General features: G+C 36.7%; 1 protein-coding gene across 5 annotated transcripts in view; it reads left to right on the top strand.

The window, feature by feature from the left end:
- IP6K2 (inositol hexakisphosphate kinase 2) overlaps positions 1-14020 on the top strand; it is an 80155-nt gene that overhangs the window by 57012 nt on the left and 9123 nt on the right. The window contains exon 2 of one of the 5 annotated variants that reach the window (XM_073351431.1): positions 1410-1551. The exons of the other annotated variants lie outside the window; for them this stretch is intronic. The gene's annotated coding sequence lies outside the window, so the exon portion shown is untranslated. The remainder of the gene's footprint in view (positions 1-1409; positions 1552-14020) is intronic. 5 annotated transcript variants of the gene reach the window in all.

Here is a 14020-nt window from a genome sequence, read left to right as displayed (position 1 = left end):
CATTTTGGAGTTCAGGTGATGGGACCTGCCACTGTGGACCATCAGGTTGCTACTCAGGTGGTTTCACATTGCTGTTTGAATCTCATGACCTAGTTTACAGAATAGAATAGGTGAACTTCTTGGCAATTCTGGTGGATATGTTATTGACCATGTATGGTGCCCGGGAAAGCCAGCCTCTCAACACAAAAGGATGAAAAGTGTGGAATAAGTCAAATATAAAGCTTTGTGTATGTAATACATATTAGTAATGCTGTAGAGAAGAAAAAACAAGACCACCTTGATATAATTTGATTGGAAAAGTTCATTATTGAACAGTATTTAATTAGAGAAAATTTTGTGGTTGTGACAGGGAAAGAATTAGACCATCACCTGCTTTTATATTTTACTTGAATCACAGAAGAGACAAGTACCGTAGAAAAATGTTTTCCAGTCAGATTGCACAGTATCACTAATTAAGAAATTTTGCTTACGAGACGCCCTTTTCTATTCTGCCTCTATTTATCCTGATCTGATCTGCTGTGGCTGGGAAAGATTTCATAAGAGATTGGTCTCCCTCCCCACTTCAGTGCACTGGCTGTTATGCATAATAAATGCAACTCCTGTTGACTCAGGGCAGCTGTTTTCCTATGCATTCAACTATATTTTGAAAGCTCTTAAGAGGATCCTTGTTTTTTGAAATATTGATGGCTCACTGTGATGTTTTTGAAAAAGAGTACTAGTGGCACATTAGAGACTAACCAATTTATTTGAGCAGAAGCTTTCGTGAGCTACAGCTCACTTCATCGGATGCATTCAGTGGAAAATACAGTGAGGAGATTTATATACACACAGAACATGAAAAAATGGGTGTTATCATACACACTGTAAGGAGAGTGATCACTTAAGATGAGCTATTACCAGTGCGGGGGGGGGGGGGGGGGGAGGGACGGGGACCTTTTGTAGTGATAATCAAGGTGGGCCATTTCCAGCAGTTAACAGGAATGTCTGAGGAATGGTAGGGGGTGTAATAGCTCATCTTAAGTGATCACTCTCCTTACAGTGTGTATGATAACACTCATTTTTTCATGTTCTGTGTGTATATAAATCTCCTCACTGTATTTTCCACTGAATGCATCCGATGAAGTGAGCTGTAGCTCACAAAAGCTTATGCTCAAATAAATTAGTTAGTCTCTAAGGTGCCACTAGTACTCCTTTTCTTTTTGCGAATACAGACTAACACGGCTGCTACTCTGAAACCTGTATTGCTTTTGTAACCTTTGAAAGAGGTTCCTAACACAGGTCTCAACTAACTGTTGAACTACTGTTGAATTTTCCCCATTTAAGGGGAAATGTTACTTTTTAAAAATAAGACCTTTGTTTAACTATAGTTGCTAGTGAGCTTTTACTTAGGGCTTGTTTACACTTACCAGGGGTTCAATGCGTGGCAATTGATGCATCAGCGGTTGATTTAGCGGCTCTCCCATCAACTCCTATACGCCACCTGAACGAGAAGCACAAGGGGAGTAGACGGGAGAGCATCTCCAGTTGACATTGCGTAGTATGGACCCCGCGGTAAGTAGATCTAAGTACGTCGACTTCAGCTACGTTATTCACATAGCTGAAGTTGCATAACTTAGATGGATCCCCCCCCTGTAGTGTAGACAAGGCCTTAGAAAGCTGTGTTTCTGGAAGCTACCTGAAGGTGGAGAGTGTTTGGGAAGCCAAAACTGTAGTTTTTATCTTATGTCAGCCTTGGAGCAGTTTATCAAAGTAAGGATGGTTGAAATTATTTTTGCGCAAAAATTTGAGCCAATTTTCATTTCACTTTTATTCTTTCTCCCCCTTTTTAATTTCTCTTTATCCCTTCCCCCTTTTTATGTAACTGGAAAAGTATGTGTGTTGGGCAGTTGTTACAAGAAAAACTTTCCCCGTTTTTTCCCACTGGGTGCGGGGGAAGGGGAGGAGAGGAGAGGGGTTTGAATAGGAGGAAAGTTTTTAATTATTTAAAAAAAAAAAAGGGGGCAAGGGGAAAGGTGAGGGGGAAAGCTGAAAAATCAAACCAGATCCTTTTTCTTCATTTGAAAAAAATTAAATGTCAACAAACAAAAAAATTTTTTGAAAAATATTCAGACAGCTATTAGAAAATGCTATGAGTGCATTATCATAATTGTAGAATCTCATTAAAATGTTGTACACACCAACAGTTTAAAATGCATACAGTACGTGCTCAAGGGAGAGGACAGGAGGTTGGTCACAGCCTTGGCAGAAATTTCTGACTTTAATCAAAGAAAGTTGTACCTTTGTGGACAACAATGTGTGCTGCTGCCAAAAGAGCCTTTGTTAAACTGTTGTTGACTTGCAATTGAACTTAGGGCAGGAACAGATACCTGATGTATCCTCTAAACAATTTGCTATTTCCATTAAAAATGTATGAGTAGGTAGCAGTATTACACTAAGGTGACATGCTTAGCACTGGTTGTTGCCTTAAATGCATTTAATATAGTTTCTAAGGTGCACCCTTGGTACATAACCAGTCATGAACCTTATGGATAGCTCATCGGAGTGCAGGCTCACTCTGCCATGATACATCAGAAATAGGTGTTAGAGGATGAGGAAACCTTTATTTTAAATTGTAATTAATCACAAAAAGGAGACATGAATACCCCTTTCTTTAAATTGCCTTTGTATGTGACAAGTGGCTGCAGAAAACTATGTATATTGCTCTTGTTCATTACAAGCCACACATTATTAGGTTATGTGTTGATGGATTTCAGTCACTTGTCTTTCTACAATAAAAGAACACTTGTGGTTTACATGTATTTATAAAAACTTAATTTAAGCTGGGATTTTCAAAGGAGCCTGTGGAGTTATGCATCCAAATCACATTGGAAGTGAGTAGGATTTGGGCACCTAATTCCCTTAGGCTCCTTTGAAAATCCTCTCCTAAACTTAAAGTATTTATCTCCTTAAAATATGTGCTGAGACCCAGATGTGGAAGAGCAAGAAAAACATTAGGATTAGGGGGTTGTGAACTGAATATGAGTAAGAAAAAATTCTTAGTCAAAACAATGTAGCTGTTGGACAGAACTTCATAAAAAATCTTCCTGTGGGGAAATGACTAATTAGCATAATGAAGCTCTTGATACCAAAGCATGTTTTACAGCCCTTAAGTTTGAATTCATGAATTTATTTTTTGTCCAAAGGTGAAAATTGCAGAGATCACTGTGGCTTATCATGAGTATTAGATCTAATAGAATTTTATTTATTTTGACTTAGTGGACATGTTTCTATAGCAGCGTTTATTTACAAAGTTTAGCAATTTGTATAACGTTAACCAGGACTGGCTTATTGTAGAATTAAAGATTCACTCAACGCTGTATATTCAAAAATGGTAGCAACTATTCTGTCACTTTTGTTGGGAATAAAAAAAATGAAAAACAAATTAAAAGCTAATCTCAGAGAGAGGCTCCTTGTTTGAGATCCCTGCTGATTGTCCTGGAGACTTCAACACCATGAACTCACATTAACCTCTCAGTCTGTTTTAACCACTGGAAAGTAGCCCACTCCCAAATTTTTCAGAGCTTGAATGTTTTCTTAAGCAGTGGATCTGAGTTCTAGCTGTTATCTTATATTCTATACTGAAACTGTCTCTAATTAGCCATTCATATACACCATTAGTTTCTATATATATACATTCATGAGTCTCCTGCAGAAGTCAGCCATTTAAATCATCCTTCTAAAAATAGTTTTCTTGTAGAGATATTTCTCAGTTGAAATTATGTAACTGTTCAGTACTTTAACCAAACACTTCATTTCTTTGTCAAAAGATTATTTTTTTCATATCTTTTGGATGGAATTTTTAGGAACTAGTGCCCCAAACAGATTTTTTTGGTCCTCTTCCAAGAAGTTCAAGTAGTTTAGAATACAAGATTTAGGGTCTTTAGTTACTATGGCAGTTATGTTCTTGGAAAAGAAATTATTTTTTCCAGGTATTATGTAACTCAAGAGCTGCATGGATCAGATGCATGTGTTCTTGTCTGAGCAGGAAAAGCTCTGTAACCTCTCTAACTTGGTTTTGTTTCACTAAAGAGGAAAAATAGATTTACTAAAAAATAGAACTCAGTCATTTCTCTTTGGTATTTTATGTGTATAGGAAACAAGGTGTAAAATGATTTAGACCAAGTTGGATGCTCGTATTCTCAATATCTGAAAAGGCTACTTGGTGAGGCGATGGGTAAGCTCCAGGCAGCAGCAGCTTACTGTTACACATTGGTGAAATTAGTGGTTTTTTTGTTTTTGTTTTGTAGGTTTGTGTTTCATAATCTCCTCACAAACTGAATTAATATACTAGAGTTATTCAGGTTACCTTAGGGAATTTTTTAAAAGTATTTTGGGCATACCTCCAGAAGAGGGCCAGGGAAATTACACTCCTGTTAAATGGAAATAGAACTGGGTTAGAGAAGACAGGAATTGTGGTGTTTTCATGGAGGTGGGTAATAAAGCAAATGTTATAACATCAGATATGTCTTATAATTGTGTCCAACATTATGTACTATGATACCTATATCTGGTAATTCCTAGGAAGCAGTGGCATTTACAGTTGCACTCAGAAAGTCCTTACATTCTTGCCAGTCATTCGAGTGAGGAAGGATAAATGTAGCTGTCTTATTACCCACATAGACTTTTGTTTTATCAAAACTGTTGTTAGTGGCAACTGCTTTGGATGGTATAATTTGTTTTTTTTTTAAATGTCTTAATTCTGACACAGAAAGCTACTGCTAGTCTATTGCTGGATCAGGTTGTATGTAAAGGGTAATAAAAACTGGAATTTAGGGGAAGGTGTTCTTTGAAACGGGTAATTTTGCTGACTCGGGTAGAAAAAAGATCCCTTTAGTTGTCAAATTTGTCTTTAAAATACCTTTCTATCTACCTAATGTACTTATCTGGCCCCAATTACCATAGTATCTGAGTGCCTCACGATCTTTGATGTATTTATCACCACAGCATCCCTGTGAGGTAGAGAAGTGCAGTTATCCACTTTTTACAAAAAGAAAAGGAGTACTTGTGGCACCTTAGAGACGAACAAATTTATTTGAGCATAAGCTTTCATAAAAATAAATTTGTTCGTCTCTAAGGTGCCACAAGTACTCCTTTTTCTTTTTGCGAATACAGACTAACATGGCTGCTACTCTGAAACCATTTTTTACAGATACAGAAAGGCTGAGACTTGCCCAAGGCCACAAAGGAAGTCTATGGCAGAATAGGGACTTGAATCCAGGTCTCCCTAGTCCCAGGCTAGCTAGTGCTTTAACCACTGGACCATCTTTCCTCTCCTTTCAGTGACTGAAAGGAGAGAAAGTTCAAACAATTTGAACTTTGAATTCTCATCTTTAACATAAATAATTGGTATAGAAGCTTTCTTGCTTTAATTTCTTCAATGGATGTATGGATACTTTCTACCCACTGAACATCTGTGCAGTTTTGTGTGATATAAGAATTCAAGAGTAGCTTTCTCCTCTGGAAGGACTAATATTAAAGATAATCACGGTTCGTTTTTAGCCAATTGCCTCCCTGGCAGTTAATTCATTAGGGCCACTATTTGGTTAGTTTTCAGAGTAACAGCCGTGTTAGTCTGCATTCGCAAAATGAAAAGGAGTACTTGTGGCATCTTAGAGACTAACCAGTTTATCTAAGCATAAGCTTTCGTGAGCTACAGCTCACTTCATCGGATTCTTTCAGTTTGGGAGAGGGTGTTTAAAATAGTTTTGAAGAAATCTTGTGCGTAAATTTACATGTAGCTTAGGCCTGGATTTTCTTTGTTTATTTAAAAAGAATATAAGGGATCAAGATGAGCGGTCCTCAAACTCTTCCAGATAAAATGGGTTTATTATCTATCTTCCATAGCTGTGTAATTGCTGTAGGTGCCAGCTATGCAACAAAGGTAACTCTGGCAAAGCAATTACGTTATGTCAGTGCTGCTATTTCATTACAAGGAAGCAGTCGTCTTTATTGACATTGCAAAAGTCCCCTAGATCTTCCCAACATGGGAAAAAATTATTTTAATCTTCTCTTTTTGGACTTCTCTGTGTCTCTAGGCAGTTATGCTGTGCTCATCACCAAGGTATCTGATGCCCTTGGGATTTACCAGTAAGTGCTAAAGTGAAAATTGTTTTCATTTGTGCGAGTGACTGAGGGACTGTACATACTTCAGACCTAGGAGAGTAAATTTTACCTACCAAGGTATCTAGGATTTGTGGGAGTTTCTCGATGAAGATCCTTTAGAAGACTTCATGTTAGGTATACAGGTGACTTAAGTTGTCAAGACAGTTTTAAAAAAATCAATATGCTGACTGATGTGATGCAGAAATGCATAAACTAAAAGAATTATGGAGAAGGTTCTACTTCAGCTTACCTTTATCTTCCTCTTCTTACTTGCTTTACAAGCAACCAAAGGGCACTGTTCAGCACCGCTGTCTGTATTTAGAGTTGCACCTGGCAAACCAGGCAACATTGAGTATAATCTTAGTTTGGATATTTTCTTTAAAATTGAGCTGCGTCTGACAGATCTACCGAGTCTATTTCCAAACTGCTGATGTGGTCGATATATTTCTTGACACTAAACAAGGTTTTAAAGGGAATGCAGCAAGCAATACACTATGGTAGATTTTTTTCCCACTGCAGCATTCTGTCATTTCGCTCTTGCATTACTTGTTCAGTTTCTTTTTCTCAAGCAACAGCATACTTGCTTGTTTTTCCCCTGAGACTGCTGCAAATCATTAATCCTACTGTATTAAACTTGCATTATCAGCTAATCTTGACAATCCCGAACTTTCTTGCTTACAAGAAAGAACCCAAAATTAGTAAAATAATTGTGTTTTAGTGATCAACGTTAGTACATTTTGGTAGTCCTACAGCGCTAATAAACACTGTTCTTTGCCAAAATGAAATGTCTGTTTCCTAATATTAATACAAAAAAGCATTGTTAGCAGAAATTTTAAAGTTTATCTTTTAGGGTACAGTGATGAGTATATGATTATGTAGTCTCAGCATGTATATCTCAAAAGGGATAACATTTTAGAAACACACAGAAATACCGTTTACATTGTTTTTGATTATTTAAAGGCAATCAAAGTTGTATAGGCGGTACAGAAAATGAGTGGTGGAAGGTGGCCTTTCACGCTTTAAAGAGAACAGGTCACTTTTACTTAAGAGCTATAATGGAAAAAATGGAAAATGGGAATCAGTTTTGTGCGACCATTTGTAATGAATGGATTTTCTGTGAGGACTGAGAAATAAAATAGTGGGTAGTTCATCTCTAAAGTTTAAATGATAAGTCACTTTTGTTACTGATACTATGTTAGGACAGCTGGACAGACTGCGAGATTAAATTGAATTAATGATCCAAATTGAATAAACAAAAACTAATATGAAAGATTAAGTAGTTTCTTGTGGGAAGGGATTTATATGTGTCATTAAAATACTACCACAAATAAAAGTTTCTTGGAGGTTCCTTTCAAAATGTAAACCTATAATTTATTATGCAAGATCTCTAGCACGTAACTCCTGAATACTGCCCGAGTACATCCTATCTATTTCTAGTACTGGGTATACATTTACCAACTTGATATATTGACTGTAGTCTCTTTGGAAGAGAAATTACATTGGAGAGTTTAGGCCAGTTTTATAATGCAATTAAAAATGTGGAATCAAAACATTTCTCAGGCAAACTCATCCACTTTACTGTCATACATAACTGTTTTCCATGATAGAGTTAATTTGAGAGAATTTGATCTTAATGTGCTGAATAAATCCTGATGCCTTGAATTAAAAGGAAGGGTAAGTTTCATTTTCTACTGCCAAGCACCTTGTTTTTATCTTGATGGCTCTACATTTCAGCTGGCACCATTATTTCAGCAAGATGATTTCAGATAGAGGCCATCTTCAGGTTTTATTCCTTAAATAAATGTAAACGTTGTTTTTGTAAGTTACATACACAGTCCTGGTAGAACTTTCCCTGGCTGAACACTTACCAGGCTGTTGTGTAGGGCTTCACACACTGGGCCCTTGTGCTCTTGAGTCTCCCATGGACTGAGAGAGGCTGCAACACTGTTTCTTTCCTTGGCCTCTCAAGCACATTTCCTGGGCATATGCACTCTGTCCTTTACCCGTCCATGGAAATGGGAGCATACAACCCAGTTGCCCTAGGCATCAGGACCAGTGTTGGCCGGCTCCTCAGTAGCTTAAGCAAATTCTGTCCCAGAACTCCAACACTGTGAGTGCTCTGGGTTTACAGTTTTTCCCTTTAGGGTTACCTAATAGGTGAAGCAGGCAGAAACACAGGTAGGTTCCCTGCCTCAGTTTCCTCACCATTCTCGAGTACTCTCTGGGCTTAGGACAGAGGCTTCTGGTGTGTCCAGATCCTTCTTCTGAGCTCTTGGCACCTGCTCAGGGTGGACTGATTTAAATCAAAGTGACTTAAACTCCCTTCTTCGGTTCCTCCTAATTTTCTCAAACAAAATTAACTTAGATGGAAATTGTCTATTTGTGATCTTAGCTCAAAGGTATCGCGCGTGTGTCTGTGTGCTCAAAATCTATTTAGCCAGTTTTGAGTGATGGAGAGGTGGGGGAGAAAAATCATGTTTCTGTATGCCACGAATTTACTAAAAGCGTGAACATTTTTTCCCTCCATATATGGTTCATTTTCTAGATCTCCCTGAGTTCTAAGAAGCATCTTTTATGAGAAATGTTTGCTCGGTAGGTTGTGCTAAAATGTTTCGTTTCCCACATATGCAGTAGGTTTAGATTTTTTTGTTACCTTTCCCCATTCATCTTAAGGTGTTAGTACAAATTGCAGTTACTTGTGCTGCTCTCTTGAAAGCACCTAGAGAGAGCCAACTCCTGCAGCAAAGCACAAGAACATGTAGCCTGTTCAGCTGAATGGCAGCAACAGCTTAAAATAAAATCTTAAAAGGCTACAGCTTTTTCAGAAGGCAGAGTCCAGGGAGAGCTTGTTCTCCCATCCAGCCCCTAGCAACATGAAATATCTTTGGAATATGTTTGCAATGAACTTCTCTGATCTTGGACTCTGTTGCATGCCTATATCAGCCTATTGACATAAGTAAAAATAATTGGTTCTAAATTAAATCTTTCTGTAATTCATGGGCTCCTGGACTGTGAGGGAAAGGATGAAAAAAGTGGCAAGTTGGAGGTAGGTGAAGATGTTGCTGTTACACTGAGAACAGGTAGGAATAAATATGAAAGTTAAAAGAGAGGCAAAGGTTAAGTCTTCATGTTGTATGTTTTGGTTGTAAATTATTTGACTTGGGGGCCTTGTGTTACTGTCTATAAACTGCCATGCACATTTGTGGGACTATTATAATGAAACAGGAAAGGGAACTCTCTTGAGGAGCGTGGTGGAAGTGGGGTATATTTCTTGTCTTATACAAGACATTCATCACACTCTTAAAGAGCATTGAATTCCTGCTCTTAAGACACATTTTTTTCTCTGAATCATTAGGGCCTATAGGCATTTTCCTTCTCGGTGTATAAGGTGTTCAATGGAATGACTGGAGGGTAGGGTAGCTCTTCAGCTTTTCTGCTGAACAGATTTTGTTCTAATGAATTTGTTCCATTGACGATGTTAGTGTCAGTTAGACATAGGCGCAGTGCAAGCAAACCTGGTGAAATTCTCCATAGATTGCTTTGTGTTTAACGCCTATGATTAATAGAAATGATTAATCACCTTATCAAAACTTAATCCAGACTGATATGCTTTGGCTGGTCAGCTGGTCATGTGAATGCCTGTGAGAATAAAATTAATGCATTTAAATATAGTCTCCACTTGAGATATTCTTGAGTTTCTTATGAACAGAGATTCCATGTGTCCTTTTTTTTCTTCTGTCTTTACACTTGACTATCCAGAAGCGCTAGTATCTTAATAATGACGTTAAATTATTTGTTGGGTTAGTTTTTATTAAAAACTATTTAAAAGCAGAGCTTACATCCAATTCTTTAAAGTTAAATCCCTCTGACTTTCCCCTTTTGAAATGTATGGTATAAGTAAAGAAGTATCCTTTAATGCATCCTCTGTTTATCTTTGTCTCTTTTGCTGACTGGAGTTAGCAAAAGATGTGCTAGAGAAGCAGTCTAAAACATAGCAGATACAGAGAATGCTACTGGGAACCAGGAACTCTTCTGAGTCCATTCCATCACATTAACTCAATTATGTCAGTGACCTTGTGAAAGTCACTTAATCAAACTGTTCTTTCTGTTTGCTTTCTTACCTAAAGAGTCCTGAGAATTAATTTATATTAGTACAGCATATCTGGGGGACAGAATCCCAGAATTATCTAACACTCTCACTGGGTGAATCCATTATAGTGTTAGGCAATCAGTCTAAATCTGAGTTTGGGTTGTGAGGAAGTAGAACCAGGATTTCTTACATCAAAGTCTGTTCTTGAGAATAAAGCCAAGTTCCAAACTGAGTTTTGTTTTCTGAGTGCTTGTCTGCATAGTGAAGTGTACGAGCATAATTACACTGCTATAGCTATTCTGGCACTCCCTGTGTGGAGATTCTTATTCATGGAGAATGGGTGGCTTTTTCTAGCTTAGTTTATACTGGTTCCGAAGTGAAATACACTAAACCAGAAAAAGTTATTGTGATTCCAGGTAAGTGTTCACATGGAGAATTAATTATAATTATAGCAGTAAATTTCCCTATGTAACCCAGCCTTAAGATTTTAACAGCATTAGCTTTGTTTGATAGTGTAAAATGAAATCCTCAATGTGGCACATTCCTAAAGCACATTCCTACATCAATACTTTGAGAACACAGATGCAGAATATACACATTATTTCATTAAATCTGGTAATATAAAAATATAAGGAGAGCTTGCATAACACAACCACAGTGAAAGTCCGCTTCAGTGTTGTTTTTTTCACATTACTCTGAAGGATTTGTATTTACCTCTCGCGCTTACTCAAAAAGGGACCTGTTTGCAGGTATCTCCGTGTTGATGATCCCAAATCCGCGCACTGAAAATTTTGCCTAAATATGAAATAATAAATTTGATAAAATTTTGCATAAAACACAGCAATTATGAGAACATATATATGGCTTAATTCTGATTTAGCACTTGCATTAGATAATGGCATAATAGATAAGGTTCCTTTATTAAATACAGATTTAATGATAAAAGTATTAGGATTTTTTTCCTGTTGAACTACATACTGGCTAATATCCTACCCAAGTGACTACTGTTTTCTAAATACACAGTGCGCAAATACCTTATGGACCATTTGGGTCTATATGAAAGAAAACAAGTTGTGAAGTTACACTGAAGAACTAATGAGCTCACTGGGGATATGAGGGAGGGGCATGGTGTGTTTTTTCTCAGATGAACCGTGTCTTTTTGGCAGATACTTATTTCCTTTCTGTAGTGCTAATGATAAGCATACTTTTCAATATAAATTCTGCTGTTCTGACACAAGTTTAGGCCTGGTCTCCACACCGATTTTGTATCGGTACAACTAAGTTAAAGAATGTGACTTTTCTTTTTTTAATTCATTTATTTTTGTTGAAATAGCTATCCTAGTATAATCTCTAGTGTGGACACAGTTATGCTGGTATAAAAATGCGTATATTGGTGTAGCTTATTCCCCTTCACGTACTGGAATAAGCTATTACTGGTATAATGTCTGTATGAAGTGGTGATGTACTGCTTTTAAATGTACCTTATAATTAAATCGGTACAGTTTTTGTTTGTAGATAAGGCTTTGTTATCTAGGATTGAACAAAGTTTCAGAGGGCTGGAGTTGTTTGCTCCAGGAAGCCTGATTAAGTCTTTGGGGGTTTTAAAATTTGGTTGAAAAAATGTATATAAAATGGTTTTAGTGATGTGTGCAAGCAACCCTCAAAACAAAACAAAAAGTTGTCCATTGAAATGTATCTGTCTCTTAGAAGCACATTGGAGTATCTGTTTTTAAATGGACTTGTGTGTTGTCTTGTATCTCAAACTGACAAGTAGAGTGGTGCTTGACTATTACAGTCTGGGTAGAAGGCAGCATAGTAATATATTTTCATAAGGTGGGTAGAAATGCAGTAGAAAAAGTTCAGAGGATATATTCTGTAATTTTTTGCAACTGAAAAATACTAAGAGTGCCATCTTCTGGATAAGACAGCGTTGCTTACTTTGACTGGATCAGTTAGTATTCATGAGGTAGGGTGAGGACAAATTTCAGTACCAGAAAGTTCCAGACAAAAAAAAAATCATATTATAAAATGCTTGTATTTTAAACAGGCTAGTTCCAAATAAATATTGTTAAGTCTTCAGTTTGTATTTGTATAGGTCCAGCTAAAAAGTAAATGAATTGTTAGTATTTCTGTTAATGCAGATACATTTTTCTCTTGCCAAGTAGATTTAGTGATTGTATTCTGAAAAATATTGGGAAATCCATTTAGATTGGGAAGGGTCATGCCTCCCCCAATATAAAACGTAACTAGAATATCAAATACAATATTGCACAATTTGTTGAGTCCATTGTTCTAAGTTAGGTGTTAAATACCTTTGTTAGAGAATTGATTAAATCGATAGATAAATTTTCTTTTGTTTCTCTAATTCAATCTTGGTATAAAAATCTAGTAGTTAATTTTATTGCATAGTGTGTTCTCTATACTTGGGAAATTTGGAATTTTTATACATTGTTATCTTGTGTGCCTGGGAACAGTTCCACTGACAGGTGTCTTAGTTGAAGGTATATTTTCCAGCAGTCAGGATTAAATTGGTTGACCTGTTGTTTCTGGTAACTTAAATTAGGCAGATAAACAACTTAATGTTCTTATGTATGAAAAAGCACATTAGATATTTTTAGTTGTATTAACATCGTTGCCTGTCAGACCTGTCATCACTGCCATAAGCTTCTAGTTGTTTAGTTTTAAAGGTAAGCTAAAGCCGCTAAATATCTGAGAAGGACAAACAAAAATAGCCCTGTGACCTTTAACACTGTAGTGTCTTTGAATTAAGTGCCTTATTGTTCATGCAACATTCTTTAAGATGGAATAAAGGTGTCAGTTCTTTTTTTAGATACTGAAGTTAATCATTAAAGCTGAGTCTCAAATTACTATTACTCAGCCTAAATTTGCTAGTAAAATTTAGTCTTTGTGTGATTTTTCATTCTGTACTATTTTTATCTGTAAAATGAAACCGTAAAATAACAGGTAACTGAAACTGTTGAATGGGGGTTGATGTGCAGCCTTCTGGGTGCTATTTGTTATCTGGAGGCTTTCTACTAAAGATTCTCTGCCTTTAGCTATGCAGTATAGTACATTCGAAAATTGCTTAATGATGCAAAAAATTAAACTGTTTAAAAGTTTAATTACTGTGATCAATATTTTTCACAGATAGCATGAACAGTGCATAGCATATTTCTACAATGTATTATTTCAAAGTAATTTAGAACAGAAAGTTGCTCAGGTTGGATTTTATAGGGTTTTTTTCCAGTTCCTGGAAAAGATGATTTGTCAATTTAGTGGGAGTTTTTAACTAGTCTTTCATTCTTTATAGCTTGTGTTTGTGTTGAAAGTTAGTAAAACATCACATGCATTAAATGGAAACTTATGCATGGATTGACAATGATTGATTTGTGTAGTTCTGTAAGTGTTCATAATAGTTTATATGTAAAGCCTAACTTTGAACTAAACTCTGCTTAGTCTCTAATATGAGTATGTAGAATAAAGTGCTAAAACATGAAGTTTTATCTTCAGGTTTCCCTATGGGCCTTTCTGTTGATAAGAAAATGCTGTGAGGGCTAGTAAGGAGAACAGCTGAGAGAAGCAGTATGTTTATTACCCTTCCCTTTTGTATCGCCTCACCTAGTTCCCCTCCTTCAGTTCCCCTCCTTCATTGTGGGTCTGCGTAGCAGCTAAATGTAATTCCCATTGGCTGAGGCTTTGGTGGGAGGGGTAAGTGGTTTTGTTTTTCTCTGCCTGTATGATCTCACTCTTACTTGCCTCTGAACTTAAAGCTGTAGGTTCTTTTCAGTT

Source organism: Lepidochelys kempii, chromosome 7 (assembly GCF_965140265.1).
Source record: "Lepidochelys kempii isolate rLepKem1 chromosome 7, rLepKem1.hap2, whole genome shotgun sequence".
NCBI lineage: Eukaryota > Metazoa > Chordata > Testudines > Cheloniidae > Lepidochelys > Lepidochelys kempii.
Note: the sequence above shows the minus strand (reverse complement) of the source record. Positions and strands in the feature narration are given on the sequence as shown.